This window comes from Triturus cristatus, chromosome 5_1 (genome assembly GCF_964204655.1).
Source record: "Triturus cristatus chromosome 5_1, aTriCri1.1, whole genome shotgun sequence".
Taxonomy (NCBI): domain Eukaryota; kingdom Metazoa; phylum Chordata; class Amphibia; order Caudata; family Salamandridae; genus Triturus; species Triturus cristatus.
Genome location: NC_140587.1, coordinates 1013641713 through 1013667045, shown reverse-complemented (window position 1 = coordinate 1013667045; position 25333 = coordinate 1013641713). Strand labels below are relative to the sequence as shown.

Sequence of the window (25333 nt, the reverse complement as noted above, 5' to 3'; positions counted from 1 at the left end):
ACCCCGTTCCCGTAGGGGACGTGTTAACTACTGAACAAAAACTGCAGCTTGGTACTGTACTAACCACTTTTCCCGACCTTTTTTCCCCAAGCCCTGGGTTGACATCTCTGGTCCAGCACAGAATAGTAACTTTACACCCGAAAATAGTACAACAAAAATCCTATCGCATCCCAGAAGCCCGTAGGGAGGCCGTAGAAAAGGAAGTGGTAGACATGCTCCAGGCAGGAATAATAGAACCATCCCAGAGCAACTGGTGCTCTCCAATCGTCATCGTGCCAAAGCCAGACGGCAGTCTGCGCTTTTGCATTGATTTCCGACAGGTGAACGCCATCACAAAGTTTGACACCTATCCCATGCCTCGGATTGATGAGATGGTGGAGAGGCTGGGACACGCTAGATACATGTCCACCCTAGATCTAACGAAGGGATATTGGCAAATCCCGTTAGACCCCACATCCAAAGAAAAAACTGCATTTTCCACTCCCTCAGGGCTATACCACTTTAAGGTCCTCCCGTTCGGGTTACATGGGGCCCCAGCCACATTTCAGAGGCTAATGGACCACGTACTGAAGCCGCACCAGAAGTACGCTGCAGCTTATCTAGACGACATCGTGGTTTTTAGCCACACATGGGAAGACCACCTGTCACATCTCACTTCTATATTCCTAGCATTACAGGACGCAGGCCTAACCATCAACCCAAAGAAATCACTCCTGGGAACCAATACGATACAATATTTGGGGTATACTATACAGGAAGGACACATCAGGCCCCAGGTGGATAAGATCGAAGCCATCCGCACCATTTCCAGGCCACGAACCAAGAAGGAAGTCCGGTCCTTCTTAGGATTCATAGGATATTACAGGCGGTTTATTCCCCATTTCTCCTCCCTAGCCAGCCCGCTCACTGAGCTTTTGTCTAAAACACACCCAACACACATACAGTCATGGACTAGTGCCCAAGAAACCAGCTTTGAAGCCCTAAAAAATGCCATTTGTACAGCCCCAGTGCTACGGTGCCCCGACTTTGATCGCACGTTTGTTCTACAGACTGACGCCTCTGGTTACGGGTTGGGGGCTGTATTATACCAACCGGACTCCCGTGACGAACTGAGACCCCTGTTGTACATCAGCAGAAAACTATTCCCCCGAGAAACAAATTATTCCACGATAGAGAAGGAGTGTTTAGCCATTAAATGGGCTATAGAGTCATTGCAATACTATCTCTTGGGCAGACCCTTTCTTGTGCTTACTAATCACGCTCCCCTGACCTGGCTCGCACAAAACAAAGACACCAATTCCCGCATACTCCGTTGGTTTCTCGCCTTACAACCTTTTTCGTTTCAGACACTTCACATGCCGGGGAGGAAGCAACTGAGTGCGGATTATTTGTCCCGGCATCCTTGCTGTGAATGGCCCCATCGTCCATTCCTAAAGGGGGGCGAATGTGAGGAGGACGACGACGCAGCCAGGCGGAAGGTGGGCGAAACGGACTACGGCGATCAGGAAATGCCGGAAACAGCTTGCGGTCTAGTTGCGCTCGGAACGCGCACCGTCAGCACACTTCAGCCAATAGAATATAAGGAGGACGGTACCCGGAAGGCGTTGTTCCAGGACAGCGCGGAGGAAGAGCAGAACCAGGGAGAGAGAACAACGGAGCCACGGACGACCAGCGGAGACGTCAGCGACGACACTCGGAGAAGAGCGGGACCTGTGACGACCAGTGAAGCAGACGGGGGAACCTCGGAAGCCGTGCCCTCAAGGGAGGAAGCGTACACTGCGCACAAGCCCGGCGGCCCGAGAGAGGGAGAGGACACCCCGGGTCCAGCTGCCACGGCCCGGTTCCCGGGTCGTGGCCACAGGCAAGTGCCCCTTAAAGGGTCTTTTTGGTGGGGTACCTGGGGTGCTTGTAAATAGTAAAGCGCAACACAGTCACACTCGGAGGAGAATCGGAATCCCTCACCCCTCTCACACTACCGTCCCTTCCTGACCCCTACTTTTCCTTTTCCCCTCCCACGACGTTTAGTGGCGGTGGCACAGACAAATAGTAGAAGTGAGGAGAACCTAACCAGAGCGTTTCTTTCTTTCCCTTGGGGCTGCCCGGGTTTTGGAGTTTCCCCTACGAAGAGAGAGAAGAACCAGAGAAGGGGGCAAGAAGGTCACTGCAACCATCAGAGAAGAGAAGGAGCGATAGCAGAACTACACTGGCTCAGCCCTGAACCTGTGGTGCTAACTTGTGGCTGCCCATGTTTGATCATTCAGTTCATTTTTAGTTAAAAAACGGAGGAAATCCTGTACCCTGTGGCTTGTTACTATTAAATAAGGACCTTACAATACCTCATATGCTGCCTGGTCTCCATATATACCTCGTGTCAGGCCATCGGCATTCCTACAGGCTTGAACTGAGCTTGCTCCCTGTTCTAGATGTCTCAGGAACAGCTAAAACCTCACTGTGTCTGTGGGCACCATCTCTGATAGTCGCCGCAAAAGAAAAGGGTAACCGACTCTGTCATCTAGTCCGTAGCAGGATTCCGTGTCCTGAAAGCACCGCCGAGAGCAATGCCTTGCTTCGCAACGCAACCCTGGTCTCACCGACTCCGTCAACGAGCTGGTGCTTGTACCGCGTCCTAAGGACATCGCTACATGCTGCAAGGACGTCATCGACTCCGTCGCTGCCCGACCCGAACATCGACCGGCTCTGTCGCCGCACCGCGACCTGCCAGCACCGCCGCGAACAATGTCTCACCCTTCAACGCACGCCCGGGTTTCACTGATGCCGTCAACGAGCCGCTGCCTGCACCGCATGGTGAGGATACCGCCCGCCGCAACACTCCGCTCCACTTCACAACGCAACCGTGACGTTTCCCCCGACCGACTCGCACCGAAGTGTTGGTCGCAATAAGAAAGGTACTGTGTCCGAATCTGTTGACGCTTTAGCTGGCCCATATTGACGTGGTCGGCTGGAATTGTTAGACTCTGTTGTATTCAGTATCGCGGTAACCCCAGGAAGATTTTCCTGCAATTTAAAGGTTATTTTGCACAATTACTATTTTTCAAGAGTATTGTATGGTGGATTTTTATCGTATTTGGTCTTGTTGGTTTAGATAATGATTTACTATTTTTGTAATCTGGTGTGGTGTCCATTTGTAGTGTATTCACTGTATTACTGTATGTGTTCACAAATACTTTACACACTGACTCTGAGATAAGCTTGTCTGCTTGTGCCAAGCTACTAAGGGGATGAGCAGGGGTTATTTAAGGAGTGAATCCCCCTTACCCTGACTAGAAGCAAGGGTCCCTATTTCGACAAAGGTACCTACCTCTGCCAACTAGAGACCCCCATTTCTAACAACGCCCAGCCGATTGTCTGATCGAAGTGGCCACAGCCGCAACCGCCCTTAGACAACTCGGGAGGGCTCTTGCGACAAGGTCAAGCACAGCAGAGAAATAAGCACACGGCCTTTGCTTATCCCCAAATTTTTGTGTTAGGGCAGAAAGCGCGCAACCAGCCATCTCATGGACGTACAACACAAATGGCTTACCATAGTTAGATGTGCCAAGCACAGGAGCAGAGCAAAGCGCGGCTTTCAATTGCTAAAAAAACTGCTGCCATTCAGGCATCTAAGGCACAGGCTAATGCACTTCTTTAGTTGTTAATGCAACAAAGGTTTAATTAGTAAGGAATAATTAGGTATCCACTGCCGACAGAAGGAAGTGATATATATAAAAGCGTGCACATCTTTCTGAGTTTGTGGAACGGGCATTTTAACAATGGTGCTGATGCACTCAGGGGTCAACCTCCTACCCTCCTTCGATAGTAGGTGACCTAAATAGGTGACCTACTGTCGAAAATTCTGAAATTTAGGAAGAGAAACTTTATGTCCATGAGAAGCTTCAATATAATTGCAAGCTTAAAGCCTTCTTCCCACACTATGGACCTCTCCCATCCACAACAGTAAAAAAACTGAACCACATCATTGCCCCTTCCTTTCTGGACAAAAATCATCAACTCCTCTCTCACATCAGGTTGTGTCCCAGACTCCCTTCAGCTTGGACAAATCACACCCATACTCAAGAAACCAGGGGCCGAGCCCAACGAGCTTAACAACCTCAGACCTATCTCAAACCTTCCGTTCCTAGCTAAAACACTGGAGAAGTGCGTTCTCCAACAACTCAACAAACATATTGACGTCTTCAACCTCCTTGACACCTTTCAGTCGGGTTTCAGGAAAGGTTGTAGCACCGAAACAGCGATGCTCAATATTGCAGATGATATCCACAGAGCCTTAGATGAAGGTGAAGCCTGCCTCCTCATCCTTAATGACTTATCAGCAGCATTTGACACAGTAAACCATCAAGCTTTACTTGAAACTCTGAAGAGCCAATGTGGCATTAATGGCACAGTACTAGAATGGTTCACTTCCTTCCTTCAGCACAGTTCGCAACAGATTAAAATCAACTCCTGCCTCTCTGTACCAACACGAGTCAAACTTGGAGCCCCGCAAGGATTGATCCTCTCACCATCCCTCTTCAATCTCTTAATGAAACCCCTTGCAATTATTTTGAAACAACCCGGGGTTCATTTACCGCCTATATGCTGATGACACATAAATATACTACAAAATCAAATCGCCCAGCGACGTCTAACACCTCAATGTCATGCTAACCAAGATCCAAACCTGGTTTAACGCAAACCACTTAAAACTGAACCCGAACAAAACAAAATTAATACTGTTCTCTCCGAAAAGTAACCACTAACCAATTCAAGTCTGGCTCAAGGAGCTTGATGCTCTAAACTTCTCCCTCGTCCTATCTGACTCAGTAAAGTCACTAGGCATTACCCAGGACAAGAACTTGACAATGAAGGACCACATCAAGAACTCTGCAAAAAGTGCGCTTTACTCTCTAAAACACCTCAAGAAAATTAAACCTTTCATTCCTCAAGATGATCTCAAGACAATTGTACAATCCCTAGTCCTTTCTAAACTGGAATATGGAAAATCCATCCTAACAGGGTCACCAAAAGCTCACCTAGCCCAACTTAGGTCAGTCCTCAACATGGCAGCCCGACTCATAACTGGTGTAAAAAGATTTGAACACATCTCACCAACCCACAACACACTCAACTGGCTTCCCATGGAAGGTAGATGTATTTTCAAACTGGCCTGCATCACTCACAAGGCCCTTCACACCCAATCACCAAACTACCTAAACAGCAAACTAGTAAAAGCAGGAAAATCCAGAACTCTGAGAAGCACCAACTCTCTTCTTCACATCCCTCCGAGACTGAAAAAGAAAACGACCCAGTGCCGGTCCTTCTCTGGCAACATACCCGTGATATGGTACGCACTCCCTATTGACCTCAGATGCAACCCCTCCTTCTCTTGCTTCAAAAATGACCTGAAACTCTTTCTCCTCAACCAATACTTTACTGACCAAGGCAACCGTCCCAGACATCAATAACCTAGTGGACTCCCCACTCACATTGACCTTCAAGGATGGTGGTTTTCTGACTGTGTCAGCCACCTGCGTCCTTCTCCTCACACTGGATACATAAGTATTATGTCTTTGCTTGTATCTTTATGCATCCTCATGCCCTGCAATGTTATGCAATCTTTTCTTTTCCTTTGTGTATGTAAAGCGCTCTGATATCCACGGGTCTAGCTAGCGCTATATAAAACTTTATAAATAAAAAGCTAAATGCAACAACAATTGAACCGTACAATCTTTAAAACCTTGTTCGGTATCAGAAGTAATGAGCAGGTCATCAACATATTGGACCAATACATTTTCTAGGGGAAGCGAAAGGGAATCCAACTGACTCTTTAAAGCTTGACTATAAATACTCCGACTTTCCATATAGCCCTGAGGAGCTCAACAGAATCTAAACCTTCTACCAGCTAGGGTGGACCCAAACAGATCTGCTATCTGGATGAATAGGAATACTAAAGAATGCATTTTTCAAATCAATAACAGAAAAGAATTTAGCAGTAGAAGGAATCATTGTCAGAAGGGTGGTGATGTCAGGAACCACCGGAAACTGGGGAACCACAATTTTATTAACCTTATGCAAATCAATCACAAAACGGTAAACATCCTCATGATCACCTGAGGAACCTGAGGGTGTCCATTTAAGAATCGGACTGTTACAGATAATAGCAGACGTCTCCTCAACTACTCCTTTTTGTATTAAATCTTGAATAATCTGTAGAAGGGCTCATTCTCCTGCCAAAGGTATCTTAAACTGAGGAATGTGCGGCAAAATAGCATTGTCTTTGACCTGTATCGAAACTGGTGGTTTATGCAATAATCATACATCTGTATCACCTGTCGCCCATAAAGTGGATGGTACATTAGCAAATTCAACAGGAAGAGGGTGAGACAGACACAGTTTAGTACTCACATTTGTGCCCATTGTCATATACACACCTTCCGGGGAACAATAAATAGTAGCATGCAATTTCTTTAATAAACCAAAACACATCAAATTTTCACCACAATTGGACGTCAACAAAAACGGGGAATCCACAGTGAAAGGACTAACAGTCAATGCTAAGGGTCGTGAAATGAAGCTTACTACCGGTACACCTGAAAACCTACCGAAACATTATTATGGCCAGACAGAGCTGCCCCAGGGACCAAATGCTGAGAAACAGAACTCTTTGTTGCACCTGTGTCCACCAAAAATTTCTTAGTCGAACCTTGCAATTCCACAGTGACATAAGGACCACGCTGATGTACAGGTATCAGAACTGGTCCCTCACTCTGTCCCTGGCTATCCTAGCTATAAGATAGCCCAGTCGCTTCATCCATATCATAATCATCATGATAATACTGTCCATCATGAGGGTCATCAAAATAATTGGTATCAGAACCACCCTGTGAGACCGCAGCACTTTGAGCTCTATCTGACCCTCGACCTCGTCTATGAGGACCTCACCCTCTAGGAACCACAACCTTTTGCAAACGCACAGGACACTCGCTATGCCAATGGCCCTCTTCCTTCCAATGTGCACATGGATTCGGCCCCAAAAGTCTCATGGTCGGCTGCCTACTAGTACATGGGAGCTGTCTGGCAGGACCACCACGACCTCTGCCATTCCCTCTAAACACTTGCTGCAACAACACCTTTGTCTTTAAATCCGTATGCCTTTTTTCTGTCCTGTCCTTCTCCTCTTGATCAGGGTGATTATAATATTGAGCCATATTCAAAATAACAGAGGGGGATGAGGTGGACCAAGAACTCTCAGATGCCTGCAAACAAGTCGCAATTTCAGGAAGTACATTAGAAAAAAACCTGTCAATAAACAACCAAACTCCTCCCTCAATAGACATATCCTGCCCACTTCTCTGGCGCTGCCCCTAAAATATGGAACTCTCTTCCTTCGGATGTACGCAGACTCGCCTCGACGACAGCTTTCAAACTGGAAGCCAAAAGATTCTTAATGAGCAATTTCCTAACATAACGGGTTGTGGCACTCATAAGGCGGCTGTCTCTGTGTTCCTAGCTCCATGGCACAACTAACAGTCACGGATCGTATCGTCTGCATAATATTATACCTTTTATGTGTACCATTGCTTACTGTTTATCATTGTTTCTTACTTTATTTTACTTATTTATTTATTTATTTTCTTTCCACAATTGCTGTGTATATTTCATTTTGTCCTCTCTACCAACTTATTGTAAAGCGCTCTGATATCCTGCGGGATCCTGTTCGCGCTATATAAAACTTTATAAATAAATAAATAAAATAAGTAATACAAAAACGTATCTTCAAACCGAGTAAAAAAATCAGACAAACTTTCATCCTTTTTCTGTCAACAAGCCGTCAACTTATCCCAACTCACCTTCTTTGGCTGAATAAGAGAATGCATATATGTAATAGTACGACCAGGGAAAGCAAGTATCTCAGCTCGAGGCGTATTGCCTGGTTTCCGTTCCTGGTCCCATCCCTTTATCTGGTCCCAAGTACCACCAAACTCCGCAACATGATCCGGAGTATAAATCTGTCTCCAAACCTCAACCAGAACAAGAAGGCCTAAGAACATTTCAATATCAGCAAGAGTCATTATAGTAGAAGTGGCAGCCTCTGTCGGTTCTTTATAATAAGCGGTAGGATTTTTCCTAGGATCAGGCAAAAGAGTCTTAAGTGATAAAACCTCACTTCGTTTCCACGGAGTATAAGCCCACTGTTCTTGAAAACGGGATGCTACACCCGGTCTGGTGATAGTACCGCACTGATGTGTTAACTCTGGTATTTGTCTGGGTGATATATAGGATGAACGTCTCGCTTCAGAAACTGGGATACCGGGGTAGTACTCTTCTCATGCAACCTACCCCTGTAAGCGATTAATGTTGTTATATTCCCGAAAACTTGGCCAGGCTCCAAACCGCTAGCATACATACGATCCCTAATATCAAATAGAATTTGTGGTGCATCATCCCCTAAATACTGCTGCCAAATACCAATCAACGTAGACAGACATATGCTTAAGAGTATGCTTCTGTACAAAGGGCTCAAGATCTCACATAACTGTCCAAACATCCTCCACACCATAAATGGGATTACGACCCCACTGCACAGTCTGATCCTCTACTACCTTCTTCTCCTCATCCACCACCCCAGATCGCACCAACGGACCAATCTCTATCCTCAAATCCGCATACTGGCGTCTCTACACTCAAAAATTTCGGAGGATGAAGACAAATAGAAGGAGAAACAACAGAAGTAACAGGTACAATCGTCGCTGACTGTCGTGCCAGAGGTGAGAGAGCAGGAGGTATAGGAGTCGTGACAGTAGATGTGCTAACAGTCACAGTTGCCACAGATGGCGAAGACAAAGAAGGAGCAGGGGGTGCCGTGGCTAAAGCCGTCAAGACAGCAGCAGTAGACACAGGAGCAGTTGGAGCCATCGTAACAGGCTGCTGTGATAACGAAGGAACAACAGGATATATCCTCTGCGGGGCATATGGGGGTGGGGCAGAGTGTCCAACAATCCCTCTACAAAAGTATCATTTTCCACTTGGACCAAATAAGATTTATCAATCTGTAAACGGAACATCCTATCTTCACATTCAACTCCTGCTTTTCTCGATCATAGGCTTCAGCTTTCTGAGTCAGTGTTTGCATCTTCCCTTTCCGTGCATCTTTTTCCATTTTCAATCGTCTCTGTCTAGCTACTTTCTGCCATATTCTGAGGGAATCAAACATAGACTGCCTGCTTCATCTTTTAAATACCCGTTCCTGTAAAAACCCAATTTTTTGTTCATCAAAAGTGCCCATCAACGGCTACAGTAACTCGGCATTGTCCCTCATATATTTGTGCCATAATGTACTAAACTTAATAGGCAAAGACCATGCTTCACTTACATATCAAAATTAGGAGTGCCTTCTGGAGGCGCCGGCTGAGATTCTTCTACTCGAGCATCTGCAGAAAAACAACGAAAACACAAAGAGAAAAACTTTCTTAATCCAGGCATCTTTCAAAGAGAAAACAAGTTTGTTATTTATGCCTGTGAAGCAATTGCAAATACTTTTATCAAAACGGTCCTCAGAGCGCACCAAACTCAAACCACAATGGTACCATATCCACAAAGAACCAAAACAAACGCACCTGATAGGAGTAGCGCAAACAAAGAGATTCTCCACTGCCGACACTTCAGACCAAATGGTCAGATCCAAGGGTTTCGCCATTCAGGACTCCAGTCGGGATGACTACTGGGCGAGGCACCGTGCTGCAAGACAGAAAGGCAGCTGCGAGCAATCAGTGCTCCTCATGCAGGGATCCCTGAACTGTACATCCAACCTGACGATCGCCTTGACCTCCCCCCTGTCCGTGGAAAGGGGATGGGTCACACACCAAGGAGTCCTTGTCCGGGCGCCAACTGAAGGAAGTGGCCCAATTCGGGTCACTAACGACCACCTCTCAGCCTTCCATACCAAATGAAGAGTCGGTCAGACAGTTGAGAATAAAAAACAATATCTGTTTATTCAGGTATACTCAGAGTGGAGCCCAGTCTGCCCAGTCTCTAGGAGTGCTGCAGAGGGACTGACATCGACAAGCATAGCAATACCTTATGTATATTTCATAACTGGGCTAAGACACACCCATAATGGAATTTTCCAGGCAGGTGCTGCAAAGCAATGGAATACGAGAGAAAACCAATCTCAGCGCTCATTTCTTACAAAGTTACAAAGTCCAAGGCTACTCCAGGCGGGCCCGTAACCAGACAAGTGGGAGAAGGCCTGTATTTAGGAGGAAAGATATGCGCTAATAAGAACAGTCTATTCATAAAGCAAAACCCAACCTTGGGGAAGTAAAACTCAGCAGTAGCCTTTTCTCAGAAATAGCAAAGGATTAGTTTCGATCATGATTCAAAATGTCTTCTTTACCGAAAATGGTTCCATGAATGCTAACTTACATAGGGTAATGCGCAAGCAGAAACAATTTCATCTTGTCAGTCTGATGTGTTTCTTTCCGTCCTTTTGTCGAGGGTGAAGTGTTTTTCCCCGACAAATGCTGGCCCGTACAGGGAGCGTAAAGAGTTCCGCCGATGAGTAGTGAGTACCTTTCTGCCGTCGACTTTTAACGCTCAGAATAGAGCTGAGTCTTCCTTTCCTCTTGGGCGGTGGAACAGGGAACTGAGGGGTTAACCACAAGTTACTCTGTGTCTTTAAGTTGACCAACAGCGGCTGATCTCTGAGGAAGATTTTAATTCTGTGTAAGAGATCCGGAGTCAGAGGGGATTTGTGAGACCCTAAGCACACCCACCCTGAGTGTGGCGGTGGGACATCTGAATCTTGGGGTGTACTGGAACACAGGGAAGTTATTTTGAACAGTGCACTCACTGATTTAAATTATATCCTGAACGGTGTTTTCATTGAAATATATATTGAATGGTGTTTAATTGAATTATATGTTGAATGGTGTTCCATTGAATTGTATGTTGAACGGTTTCTCACTGACTTGTCGACAGCTGTTGATTTTTCTCTGTCTGCTGCCTAACCTCTTTTTCCTTGCAGGATACGTTTTTTGTTGTTGTTTTTTACGGCAGTATTTACATATTATGTTGGAAAGCTACGTTACCTGAATATGATGGGCAGCGAGGAGTCTAAAGTAGGAAGGGAGGTGATAGGTCCCGGTCAGCAGAAGAAGAGAACGTTATTTAAACAGTTAATAGGAAAGAAAGGTTTCAAATTGCCACAAGGTAGCCCCGCAGCTTAGCTAGCTGAGGAAATGAACTGTGAAAAGTATGTGATTCCATTTTGTTCTTTAATGCACAAATGGACAGAAGGAAGTGACCCATCGGCAGGTTGTGTAAGCCACACAATATTAAATATTTGGCAGAGACTGTAGAATTATGAGCTAACCCTGCATGGGCTGATTGCTTGTAGCACTGGCAGTTGGCTGATAACAGGAGAGCTATTCTTTCAGTGAGTCTGTGCCAACAAATAGGGAAGAAATGGAGTTAGGGAAAGAGTGGCTCATGGCTTATAGCTTTACTAGAGCTCAGAAATACCATTCTGACAGAACAGCATTTTCTGTCTCTGAGTAAACCCAGTGGCTTTACGACATCTGAGGTGGACCGGGTTAGAGCCATTCATCAACCCACTTTGTCTAGAATGACTGCAGCTTTATTATGTTTATGAACACATAGCCAAGTTCACGTTGACATTATTAGGTTGTGGAAATTGTTCACAGCCGCAAGGACTCTATGTCAAGCTGGGAGAGAGGGACAGAACGGGGAGAGTAGAGTTGATCCTACATGGAATGATGCAGAGATGTGTTTGTTAGCGGAGGAAGAAAGGAAATGCAAGCTGATGGCTGAGACAGGAGGAAATAGTTGATGGTATGACTGTAGGGATGTGCAGGACCGAGTTCCAGCTGGCAGCCACTTTCCCATAAATACAACTACACTTTCTGCTTACCCATCTCTTACAGTCCCCCACTTACAATTTGAAAGGAACAAAACACACGCACAGACACACGCTTCACAAACGGGTGTAACCTGTGTCCCTTAATTTCATATATCCCTTGAAGGGGATTTGACACAGGTGTCTGACGTTTCAACCATCCCCCAAAAGAATAGTTTTAGGACTCCTGTCCTAAATGGACACATATCTTTTGGAAGGGATATGACACGAATGCTAGAGACTCTGACCTCTCTCTTGCGGAATGATTTAGGACACAGTGCAGAAGTGACGAGAGGGAGGACTGGGAGAACTGCAAGAAAGTAGCACGAATGAAGAGGAAGGCAGCAGGGTTACAGCAGACACTGGAGAGAGAGACAAAGGTCTTACAGCATTCCATTAATGACCTTAAAGATAAGATAGGTAGGCACAAATTATTACAATATCGCAGAAAGAGGGCGCATTTCCAGGTGCATCACTAGTAGGACCCAAAATAGCTGCCCTAAAAAATAGTTTTAGGAGGGACAGAAGTGCTAAAACCATGGACACTAATGGAGGCAGCACAGACGGCTAAGGACGCCCCTGACCCTTTCACAGCCAGTAAAAAATATTATGAGTGGCTCCATAAAATGTGCATAGCATACACCCTAATTCGTAGAGATGAATAAATGTTGCTAAAAATAGAGCATAGGAAAAGATGGCTACTGGTCAATAGTTCCTTCCAAATACCACAGTAAAGAAATTGGACTAATTTGGCTAATGACATGGATGCCACAGAGCATCAAATAAAGGGTTGGTTGGCTTCCGTACAGGACACAATTAATGGCTAGCCATCAAACATGCAGATTTTTCTCAAGTTACAGCCACGTTACAAAATCAAGGTGAATCAGTGGATGATTACATTTTATTTTTTTAATAACAATTTTTATTAGAAAACAAAGCAGCAGCAGCAAAGACAGTACAAGGGTAGTTCAGTTGTATATAAATACATTCAAGTACAAATAAAGTGTGCATATCATTCTGGAACATCAACAGCAGCATCGAGCAATATGATTGTCAGTATAGCGGAAACACTTATGTCACGTGCCTGAAAATCACTCCAGTTGCTCACCTTTACCAGCACGGGGAATTATGTCGTCACCTCTGTGCCCGCCGCCTCCAATATCGCCTTTCTTTCTCGTCTTAATTCCACCATGGGAGAGATACAGATATTCCCCCTGTATTTCTTCCAGTACCCCCACTTTTGATCCCATTTTCGAGGGAAGCCTCTACCTTTATACACAGTTTTCTCCGCTACCATTGCATGGTCCATGTCATTAGCCCAATCCCGCACCCGTGATATAGCATCTACCCCCCACTTTTGGGCAATATTTCTTTTTGCGATGCTCCACCCCATGGTGGCCCATGATTGTTCGGTTCGGGTGAGATCTGTTGCCTCCCAAATATTAAAGAGGCATAGACGGGGAGATGGGTGTATGGGTTTATCGCAAGACCTAGTCATCTGTCGGGTCACATCTATCCAGTAGCGCTGTATGTGGGGGCATTCCCGTATAGTGTGTATGAATGTACCTAGTTGATTGCAGTGTCGGAGACAATTTCTGTCTGGTCTCCTGCCCAATTTAAATAGCAATGTAGTGTCAAAATATACACGGTGTACAATCTTAAGCTGGACCAGCCGGAGTCGCATCAGGATGGCCACCTCGCGGGGGAAAGCAAGCGCATCGATCCACTCATCGTCATTAAGAGCACCCAAGTCCGCCTCCCAATTCGTACGCAGTTTCAGCATCGGGTCCGGTTGGTTGTTAATAAGTTTCCTGTATGTTAAGGAGACAGCCTTTCTGTCCATTGGGTCCAGCAACAACCTGTCTTCCAGGGGAGAGAACTCTGGGAGGGAGGTGCCAGCAGGAAGGGCAGCGTCTATGGCATGGCTAATCTGAAGATACCGGAAGTGCTCAGAAGGTGCAAGCTGATAATTGTGTTAGAGTTCTGCGAAGGAGGCCTTCTTGCCCTTAATCCACATATCCCCCACCGTGGAAATGCCGATCATGTCCCACTTATCAAATCCTGCACAAGCACTGAGGTGTCCAAGGATGTCGGGCTCCCACAAGTGGGTGGCCCCTGTTAGGCGCCCACGCCATCCCATCCACCGTTGGACTCCATGCCACACTTCTACTGTGCGGGCCGTAGGGCCGGTCAAACCTAGTTTCTTGGGGTTCGAATACAGTGCCCTATTGTTGCCTCCCTTCCCTATTAACCAAAGATCAGTTCGGAAGCTGGGGTTGGAATGGGATCCAAACGCCCATTTATTAATGGCAATTAATTGAGACGCTTGGTAGCATAAGCGCATGTTCGGCAACCCGATGCCTCCATCGTACCACCCCTGAGTGAGCTTATGTATGGCTAGTCGAGGTGGCTTATTATCCCATAGTAAATTTCTGACTGCCGAATCGATCTTTGAAAAATAGGAGTCAGGGACCGAGAAAGGGGTATTTTGCAAAGCATACGGAAAGCGTGGCAGGGCGAGCATCTTGAATAACGACGCCCTGCCCAGAAAGGTGAGGGGCAGGGTCTTTCAAAGGGTGACATCAGATTTAAATCTCTGCAATGGAGTCAACAGATTCCGTTTGTAGAACGCTGCCTCGTCAGTTGTTATAAAGATGCCGAGGTATCGAAAACCCTGGACCGCTACTGGGATGGTATTGCCTTGAGGGCTCTGTGGTGGATCACCCAAAGGGAATACATCTGGGATTTGGACCAGTTTATCTGATGACCAGAGTGAGCCCCGAAGATGTGAAAAATACGGAGCACGAGACGAAGAGAGCGCGCTGGCGAAGTGAGATAAAGTAAAATGTCGTCCGCGTGTAGCGATATATGGTCTACGTGTTCGTCTGTCCATTTAAAACCTCGGATGTCGGGGTCCCCCCTTATCCATACCGCTAAAGGCTCGAGGACTAGAGCAAAAAGGAGTGGTGAAAGTGGGCAGCCCTGTCTTGTGCCCCGACCTAAGGGAAAGGAACCCGAGCGATGATTGTTCACTGAGACGTGGGCAATAGGGAGGTTGTATAATAGTCTGATCCACCCAATCAATTTGGGCCCGAGGCTAATGCGAGCCAGGACTGCGAATAGATAGTCTCATGCCACTGTGTCAAATGCCATTCTTGCGTCAAGCGCAAGCAAGATCGCTTCCTCTTCTATAGTCGCCACACGACCCAGTGCGCCATGGACGTGCGGCAAGTTATGCGCCGTGTTGCGACTTGGCATGAACCACGACTGGTCCGGGTGAATCAAGTCGGCGAGATACGGAAGTAGTCGGTTAGCCAACAGTTTGGCCAAGATTTTGGCTTCCACCGTTATCAGAGAGATAGGTCGGTAGGATGTGCACTCGTCCACTGGTTTGCCGGGTTTGAGGATAACCACAATAGTGGCCTCACGGATGTCGGCCGGGGGAAGAGCAGTCTCGTAGCATTCATTGTACAGATTCAGTAAGTGGGGAGCGAGTTTCGTAGCCATGGGTTTCATGAGTTCAATTGGAAGCCGATTAGGGCCCATCGCCTTACCAGCCCGGATATCTTGAATTGCTTTCAGAATCTCTTCAACGGAAAGTTTTACCTCTAAGGCCTCTCTGTCTTGAGGGGACACAGGTGGTTCCGCGATAGTAGCGAGGAGGTCTGCCGCCCAAGGTGCTTGTGAATCCTGTGGTTTAGAGTAAGTTTGTTTATAGTAGTTGGCAAACGTCTCTGCTATGCCCTGGGGGTTAGCAGTCAGGACGTCATCGGGCCCTTTGATTGCACGCACCCATCTGGCTGACTGTTCCTTGCGTTCCAGCCATGCCAGAAGCTTTCCCGTTCGTTTGCCCTGTTCATATATTCTATGTTGGGAGGCGAGAGTACGGCTCTTGGCGTCCTCTAACAGGAGCTGTTTGTAATCCTGTCTCTTGACATTGAGGCTATGTAGAAGATCTTGATCAGGATTCTGTGAGGTGGTGTGTTCAATTGTTATGATCTCTTTCTCCAGCTCATTCACATGCCGGTTGCACTCTGTCCTATGGCTGACTATCAAGGATAGTGCCCTCCCCTTTATAACTGCCTCAAATGCACCCCAGAGCGTTATTGCCGACTGTACAGACCCTGTATTCTCCTCAAAATAGAAATCAGTGTCTTCTCGTAGGCGGTCTCTGACATGTGGGATCTTTAGTGCCCAAGGCTGAATCATGATGGGGCCTTGTTGCGCCAAACGGTGAGCACCGATAACTGCAGTGACCGGGGAGTGATCAGATATCCCTTGCGCTAGGCAGGTTGAATTGGTGAAGTCCTGTATGTGCTGTGCTTGGGTAAACAAGTAATCGAGTCGAGATTGGCTGCCATGCACCCCTGACTGGAACGTGAAGTGAGTGTCCTGAGGGTGAGACCATCTCCAAATGTCCACCAATCCCAGTGCATTAGTAAAGTCATGTAGTTGCACGTCGTGTGCAGAGTCACGTCTGGGCGGGGACCGGTCTATCTGGCCATTTAGTACAAGGTTAAAATCTCCACCCAGCACCAAAATACCCATGGGTAAGTTCAATAGTACCGCCCCAACGTCCGTCAGTATCATGCGTTGCAAGCCCGGTGGGGCATACACTGAGATGACATTGAGAACTTTGCCCTCCCAGATGCCGGAACAGGCTGCATATCTACCCTGTGGATCAGTCCACGTGTCTTGTATTATGTAGGGACAGCCCTTTCTGAGGAGGATCCACGCACCCCTGGACCCTGATGTAAACCCCACGTGTACGACCGTACGGTATCCTTTCCTGTCCAGGGCCTTGCAGGAATTACCTATTATGTGGGTTTCCTGGAACAAAACCATATCCAGCCCCTGTCGGTGAATATATTGTAGCACTATTCCATGCTTGATTTTGTCCCCTAGCCCATTCACATTCCATATAATGAGTCTAAATCACTGCCCTCTCGCCATAAAATTCTAATGGTGGTTCAAAAGAATAGACAGAGTGTACTTGGTGAGTGGAGCCCTCGGCAACAATTGTCCAAGCTACTACCACTGTGGGAAAGCGCCATGTAGAATCATGAGGGTGAAATCAACAAGCTGGGTGTAGACATCAATCAGAGCACACTGACACAAAATGCCATGTAGTGCCAAACTGTAAATGTATAAGCCCGAACTTTGTCCTGCTGTAAAACGTCTTATCCTACCTGCCCACAAACAACGTGAACCCAAAAATACCCTCCAAACAACAACTACCCCCCCTCTCCCTGCCTCACTGCTCAGCGGGACTAGAACTGCCCACCACCCCCAACATGCAGAGTGCCTGTCGCCCACCCAAGAACAAATTCAGGGAGCGCGGGTGACCCCACTCCCAGTCAGCATATAGTTATACGACACTTCTACGCTCCCCGGCCCTATCCCGCCCCTAAAGCATTGCATCGCCAAGAGCTCCACATCCACCCCTGCTAAGTGTCCCACGGCCCCCGTTTCATCGATAATAACATTCTGACATTTTCATCCGGAGCTCAAACCGCCCAACATCCTAAACGAATCTGTGCATCAACAAAGTAGGCTATCTATGCACCAAGGCACCCCCCAGACGATGTGTCCCACCCGGTCCAGGTATCAGACATCCCCCCGCATCCCCCCACATCACTGTTATGTATACAGAGTCACGTTTGGGAGCTCATGCACCACTTCTATGGGTCCACAAGAGAGCGTTGCCAATCTCACACCATCTTACCAGCCGCAGAATCAGCGCCCTCCCGTGTGTCCCTGAGAATCAGAGTCAGGGTGCGGAGGGGATCTTCTCTGCTGGCGCCAGTCAGCGCCATCGTCCGCTGCCGAGACTGTCATTTTGCCTTTTTTTCCGACCGCGCACCATCTATCCAACCAGTCCTAAGCTTCCCCTGGCCGGGTGAAAAACCAGGATTTACAATTTGCTTCCACCCGGAGCTTGGCGGGGAACAGCATCGCATACTTGACTTCCTGAGCACGTAGAGACCTTTTCACCTCCAGGAAACTCCTTCGTTGTTTCTGAACTTCCATTGTGAAGTCGGGAAAAACATAATTTTGCTGTTTTCGAAGATAAGTGGTGGGGCCGCCGTTGCCGTCTGCAGAATGACATCACGGTCTCGAAAATTGAAGACCCTCGCCAGCAATGGTCGAGGAGGTGCTCCAGGCTTCGGGCGCCCACCTGGCACTCGGTGAGCCCTCTCGATCGTGAAGCATTTTGAAAGCCCTCTGGGTTGGAGATGTTTGAGGACCAGATCCTCCACAAAGAGGTCCGCCACCTGCCCCTCCGCGCGTTCTGGCACACCAATAATGTGGACATTGTTCCTTCGCATGCGACCCTCATAGTCGTCCATCTGCAGGGCCATTGCCTCGTGGGAGGAGCGAAGGTCCTTGATTTCCTTCTTGAGCAGAGCGGTGTCCGTAACTAATTGTTTGGTGGTGTTCTCTACCGTTACAACCCTTTATGTTGTTTTCTTCATATTTTCTCAAATCAATGCCACATCAGTGGCCACTGTGTTAATCCGCACCTCGAGGGAGGTCCTTATCGCCGTTATTGCGTCCAGTAGATCCTTGTTTGATGGTTCTGCTGCCTCTCCCGATGTCCCCTCCTCCGTATGGTCCGCAGGTAGTTGTTTCTGCCAGGCGAACTTATCAAGCTTGGTCTGAGCCGTCGTCTGGTTCGAGCGGCCGGGCGCCATTGCGTCACGTCGCGGGATCACTACCGCTGATCGGGACACACCCGCTACTCCCCGCCGCCTGCGGTGAAATTTTCCACACGGCCTGTCGGCTTTCGCAGGATGCACCCCACACTAACGGGAGTCAAATCAGGATCACCTCATAGAGGCCGCAGGAGGAAAGCCAAAGCACAACAGTGTCCCCGCTATGGGCGGCCGGCCGAGGATAAAACGGCACGGTTCTTACAGCTGCAGGAGTCTCTCAATGTAGGCAGCGCTCCTCCCCGGTAGAGATAGATTTGCAGGTCCCACCGGTCAGGGGTTCCCCGGGTAAGGAGTGAGTACGTGAGGCCCCACGGGTGCACCGGGACACCAGAGTGTCATTACTGTCCAGGTTCAGGATGACCAAGCTGGCACGCCCCTCTGACGCGCAACCCGGTATCGGTAATTCAGGGCCCCACCATCATGATCACAAGGTCTCCGGGTCCTAGTCGCACATTGTAGGTTTCCCACTATCCCACCGCCTTCAACCACTTATTTCCAGTGTAGACGTGGAGATTATGGGGCGGGCAAAGCACAGGACCGGGAAGTGCTTCCGTCACTGGCCCGAGGGACGCCGTGTGGCGAGCCTCCAACAGCTGGACCGCAGGAAAACCATCTGCAGTGGGGATCACGGGCCCCCGCTTGTCTGTGACCCCCAGAATAATATAGTCCATCAGCTATGGAGTATTGAACCACTCCATTGACCTCTGCAGCCAGGTGGGAGGCCCAAGTGTTTGATTTCTGCTGAACGTCTTGGGGCACCACCAGTAATGGGCCTCACTGTAGGGCACAGGGTAATTTCGATGGGGTGCCCCAGCACGCACCTCCCTTTGGGCGCTGCAGCCAGGACAGCTGTCTACGGCCGCGCCGACCTCCACACATGCACAGCGGAGGTTCGTAGCACGGCCGCTTATCAAAGGGGCCGCCGGCACTCACCGGATCGTAGGGGGTGGTCCGTACAGGCTCTGCCAGAGCTCCGGCCTCGCAGGATCCCCGCAGCATCTCAGGGTCGATCCACAAAGGCCCCGGCGGCGGAGGCCCCAGCCACGGCCTTGCGTAGTGTTGGGCCGACGCAGCCACTCTCCTCAGTCGGCAGGGGAGTCCACAGGGTCCCGGGCTCCGGAGCACCCGAGGAGCAACCTCGCCGAAATTCACCAAATTGAAACCAGGGAGCCCCGGACACACCAGGAGCTCCTCCCCGGTACCAGGGTGGAAATCGGGCCGGTAGAAGCGGATTACTGCCGGATAATCGGGGATGGTGCTCCGGAGAAACACTAAAGAGCGGCCATTCCTGTTGGCGGTTGGCCACGCCCCCCAATGATTACATTTTAAGGTTTAATGAAGCATGGGACTATAGAAGGCAGATGCATATAAGGTGTTGGCCACCCAGACACTTATGAATGGGTTATTAGCTCCAGGAGACAATAGCTGTAAATGACGCCACCATGATTGGTCTTCCAAAGGGTATCAAGAGTTGAGCACGCTTATTGTATTGCATTGTAATTGCATTTATATTGTGCTTACTACGCCTAACAAGGCGTCGAAGCGCTGTTTCGATGAGTAGCACTCTACTCCGGAACCCATAAAGGATTAGGGGTGAATTAGTATAGTGAAATATGAAAGTAATTTGATGGTGGACATGTTAGTCAGTTATTTGGATTGAGAAGGATAGTGGAGGGATAGAAGAGGGAAAAAGGTTTGCATTTATATAGCGCTTGCTACCCTTGATGGGGTGTTGAAGCGCTTTTTATGGAGAGTAGCACTCTACTTCGGAATCCATAAAGGATTAGCAGTGAATTAGTATAGTGAAATATGAAAATAATTTGAATGGTAGTATGCTACAGGCAATAGAAAAGGAGGAAAAGTAACTGGCAAGCACAGGAACCAATGACAAGCAAACAATGGCAGGAGGATAAGTAAGCCCCTTTTAAGATTAATATTGAATACAATAGATTTCAAGTGCCGGACAGGCGAAACCTAAACATGGAGGTTCCAGTTCACAACCTCATACCTGAAAGAATAATTTTAAAAAGTAGCTAGTCTGAGTAGTAATTTTGTTCGGAACATTACACCACAATCAAAACCCACATGTTGGATGACCATTGGTGGGGTGTTTTTAAAGATCTATGCATATTCTAGATCCCCTTATACAAGTATCAATGAGGATCTTTGGAAAAACTAATTTTTAGATACAGTGGGTGTCAAACGTCTAGACTCAGACATCAACCCTGAAGGTTATAGTGGAGAACGTATAGATATTATTGGGTTCCGATGGTTTACTTTAAATTTAAGAACAGACATGCTAGAGCAAAATTATATGGCATTAAAAGTGGACCCCCATTGGTGGGGTGGTTTGACCAGCGTAATTTGCACATGGTCCTCAATCCAAACAATCAGGAACACGTTTTGATAATAGATGAAGGTGCACAAATGGGAAAAGAGTTGACAAAAAAGTTTCCTATGGCTTCTGATGACAAATTAAGGAAATTGAAAGGGTTCGAGTACAAGATTGTTCTAAAAGACAACGTGATTACCAAAGTCCACAAGGTACAAAACATTCCTTTCACGGTAAGGGATGAAGTTTTCATAGAACTTGAGAAGTTGGTTTCTTGTGGGGTCCTAGAACCAATTGAAGCATCTGACTGAATTTCCCCTATAGTAGTGGCCAGGCGTAGCAATGAAAAAAATGTGGTTGTTTGCTGACCTATGTCACCTTAACAGCAACATACTGGTCGACCAATTCCTGTTAACAAAAATTAATGAAATGGTAACATCTGTCACCATCTAGTCATTATTCGCGTACCACCAAATTTCCTTTGCCAAAGACTCCAGGAAATGTACATTGTTTATTACCCCTATTGGATGTTTTCAATTTAAGCACATGTCGATTGGCCTTGGGTCAGCGACTGTGGTGTTTCAGAGACTCAGGTTTCAATTGTTTGGGAAGGAGAATGGGGTGAAATTCTTTCAGGATGCCATTTTGGTTTTCAGTTGCACCAGAGAGGAACATGATGAAAGGCTGATAAAGGTTTTGAATATTGTTGAATCCATGGGTTTAACTGTAGAACTGTGCAAGTGTAGGTTTGCTGAGAACAGTGTTTCATATCTTGGGCACATGATTAGTGCAGAAGGTGTATGCCCTAAAGCCTCACGTGTGAGCGTATATGCGATGCACTGGCACCCACACATAAAGAAGATGTGTGGTCATTCCTTGGGATGACAGAATATTGTGTTAAGTACATTTCCAAGTTCGCAGAGAAAACATTCTACATGAGGCAGCTTCTTAAGGGTAAAAATAAGTTTGTTTGGTCCACACTGTGTGAAGAGGATTTCCAAAATGTAGAATTGAACATTGCTAATGCATCCGCATTGAAATGTTTTGATCCCAATGGTGATGTTCGTTTGGATGCAAGCTCAGCCCCCATTGGATCTTGTAGATGGCAGTAGGAGCATGTAGGTTTCTCGGTACATCAACGAGGTGGCTGCCACGCATAGCACCTTGGGACATGAAGCTCTGAGCGGCGTCAGCTAACGCTCTGTGCTTTTCTCTTGAGGCACTGCGTGTTCTTGGCGCTGCCTATATAAATATGGAAAGGGGTGGCATTTTTAAAGTTGAGAAAGACACACCCAAAGGTGAGAAAGGGATGATGATGCAGCAGGTGAAAGGAGAAGAGAACCCTGAGGGAATATACTACCAAGGGGCACCCCGCAGGCAGGATGTAGGGCAAGGAAACCAGAGAATGGACAAGAGTAGATATCAGTGGCATATTTTAAAAGGTACGGCCATTGGACTCGTGAATGTAGAAGTAACAGAGGGAGAGAGAATAGGAAAGAAAGATGGGGACATGATAGAAATGACAAAAATGGGTCCAGGTATCAGCACCACCCATGCCCGAAAGCTCCAGGAAAAACAGCATACCTTGCATAACCCGTAACGAGGACAACGAGGATCAGCATAAGACAACAGGGAGAAAGAGAGACTGTGACCCAAATTGCAGAAACCCAGCTTAGTGCTTTATGATAAAGGTATTGGACACTCCCGAGAACAATCCCATGTTTCAAATCAGGTTAGGCTGTAAAGAGCTTCATTTCTTGATAGACAGTGTGGTCATATCAGCGGTATGGCACTGCAAGGTAGGACCAAGCAGTGAACAGCATTTGACCACTGTAGCTGTGAATGGAATGCTAATGCATGAAAAGTTGACTGAGTCCCATCCTACCAGTATCTGTTAATTATTGCAAAATGACCCACCAGTTTCTTTTATTGGTTGATGCACTCATAAATCTGATGGGATGTAACCTACTTTGTAAGTTGCAGGCTACCTTATGTTTGTCACAACATGTGATTTACTTGCAAGTATTTGAGGGCAGGTTAGAATTGGCTAATAGACAAATGACTGCTTGTAAATTGAGTGAGGATTCAGTGTTGTGGGAACCCCCTGTATTGTCTCTTTCTACAACACAATACCAATGGAATCACTTGCAGGAAGATTTTTATAGTGATATGTTTGAAGATCTATACAAATACAGCCCTGAAACTGCCACTGACTTAGTTACTCGTTTACTGCAGTTGACCTGAACCGGCCCACTGTACTGCAGCATTTTGTCCAGGGACAGTGCCTGAGTGGAACGCATACATGGTGGAGAGACAACTGTACTGGAAAATGCAGTTGTCGGAGGATACATTGTATATGGGTGAGGAAGGTGTGCTGTGAGCATTAAGCTAGGACCACATAAGGAACGGTTATTCCAAGTACCATATTCAGAACCACGTGTGTCTGTAGCTGTGCCACCGGGCTATTACTCCAGAGAGTTGGGCCCCAGGCTAAAATGCCTTCAAGAGTTACCAAGGACAAAAGATTATACATTTCCTTTAGGTGTTGTGTCAGTGCTGGGAAATGGTGAAGGATGGTGTTGGATATTGTGTATGATCAGAAATGACAGGACTGCAGTTTGTGACAAGATTGAAGAGAATGTAATTTACAAATTACTAAAAACAAGGTCCTTGAGCAGGTAAACCCTGAGGTTTGCGCAAAACACAAAAGTTAGGCAGGGTTGATGAAAACATACCCTTTCCATAGAATGACGTTTGATGAGAATACCAAATTACCTTATGTGCATCACTATAGATTGTCACCTCAGGCAGAGTAAGAAATAAGATCAGTGATTGAGTCCCTATTACAACAGGACATCCAAAAAAAGACTGCCAGTCCATGTAACACCCCTAGTCTTCCTCTGACCAAAGGAAATAGTGGACTCTATAGGTTAGTACAAAATCTATGCCTGATAAAAAGAATTGTGATTCCCACAGCACCTGTTGAGCCTGACACAAATAATATATTATCCTCTATTCCGGTAGAGGTATTTAGTGTGACAGATTTGTCCTCTTCCTTCATTTCAATAAGATTACACCATGAGAGACAGTTCCTCCTTGCCTTCAGTTAAAAAATTAACAAATGATTTGGTGTTGACTCCGACAAGGTTTCCAGGAGCATACAAGCATCTATGTGTAGGCACTAAAGAGAGACATTGACAGTCTACACCTAGAAGGTTGTAACTGTAGGAAAGTGGAGTATTACGCTGTGTGGCTGGTTTGGCCTCACTATGTAGTACTCTCACAATACCCAAATATTGGTCCGTTGGATTCACACTAGAAACTCCCAGTTCTGGTAGTGTGGCACAGAGCAGGCAGGCTTTACTCAGAGGAATATGTTAAGCATTTCAGAGTCCCAATATGGATGATAAGTAATAGACACAACTCAAAAAAAATCCGACAACAATTTATAAAATAGAGTCAAATTTTATATAAATTTAAACCAGAGTTATAAATGTTAGAAAGAAAAATAGATCAGCAGAACTTTAACGTTGCAGTCAATGAAGAAAACAACAATTGACAATCGGTCACTTGCAGGTCGAGTCCAGTGGAAACCACTGGGGATTAAGGTGATGCAGGTCCCAGGACCAAGCCACAACATTCAGTTCAATTTTACTTGGCATGCAGACTTCAATCATTTACCACACATGACAACTCATTGAGTGACCATTTCCCATTGAGCATTACTGTCTTAGTGCCAAAAAGACCATCTGGAAAAGAGGATGAAACTGACCACGTCTCATAACTATTAACAAGACAAATGGTTACTCTCTGCGCTGGTCGATGGTGAACCCCCTAGAAATCTCAAAACAAGTGATAACTAGGTGTAAATTAGCTTCTGATGTCTGTCTGGGTGAAATAGCTTCACCTGATAGTGTTCTATTCTCCTTTAAAAAAATATCGGGAGCTATAAAGGAGGCCTATTTGTACAGAACAGCAAAAAAGAGAAACAACAGTGGTGGTTTGATTCTAAGTGTACACGAGCATATGCCAACTTAAAGCAAGAAATACACAAGACTCCAAGAAATCCAAGCGATATCAGACAGGCTAGAGGGGCTTATAGGCTAGCACTTAAGGAAGGTAAAGCATCCTTGAGAAATGACGCTTGGTTATCACTGCATGCGGCCTCCCTATCAAAAGATAGTTTGGCTTTTTGGAAAGCAGTGAAGTCTCCCTTTTTGACTCCTGGAGGTGGTCCGACAATTGAAATTGCCATATCAGAAGAACAATTGTTGCAAAGTCATCCTGTGCCCTGGGCACCCCCCAACTTTTTGCTGACTGATACTGGTGGTAACTGACTCTGACTGACCCTGGGCTCTGCTTAACCAGGCC

The 25333-nt window shown here is 46.8% G+C and overlaps 1 long non-coding RNA gene across 1 annotated transcript in view; it reads right to left on the bottom strand.

Annotated features, from left to right (window-relative positions):
* LOC146832793 (uncharacterized) overlaps positions 1 to 25333 on the bottom strand; it is a 77302-nt gene that overhangs the window by 32799 nt on the left and 19170 nt on the right. The window contains exon 3 of the long non-coding RNA XR_014961340.1: positions 9371 to 9428. This is a non-coding gene — a long non-coding RNA (uncharacterized LOC146832793). The remainder of the gene's footprint in view (positions 1 to 9370; positions 9429 to 25333) is intronic.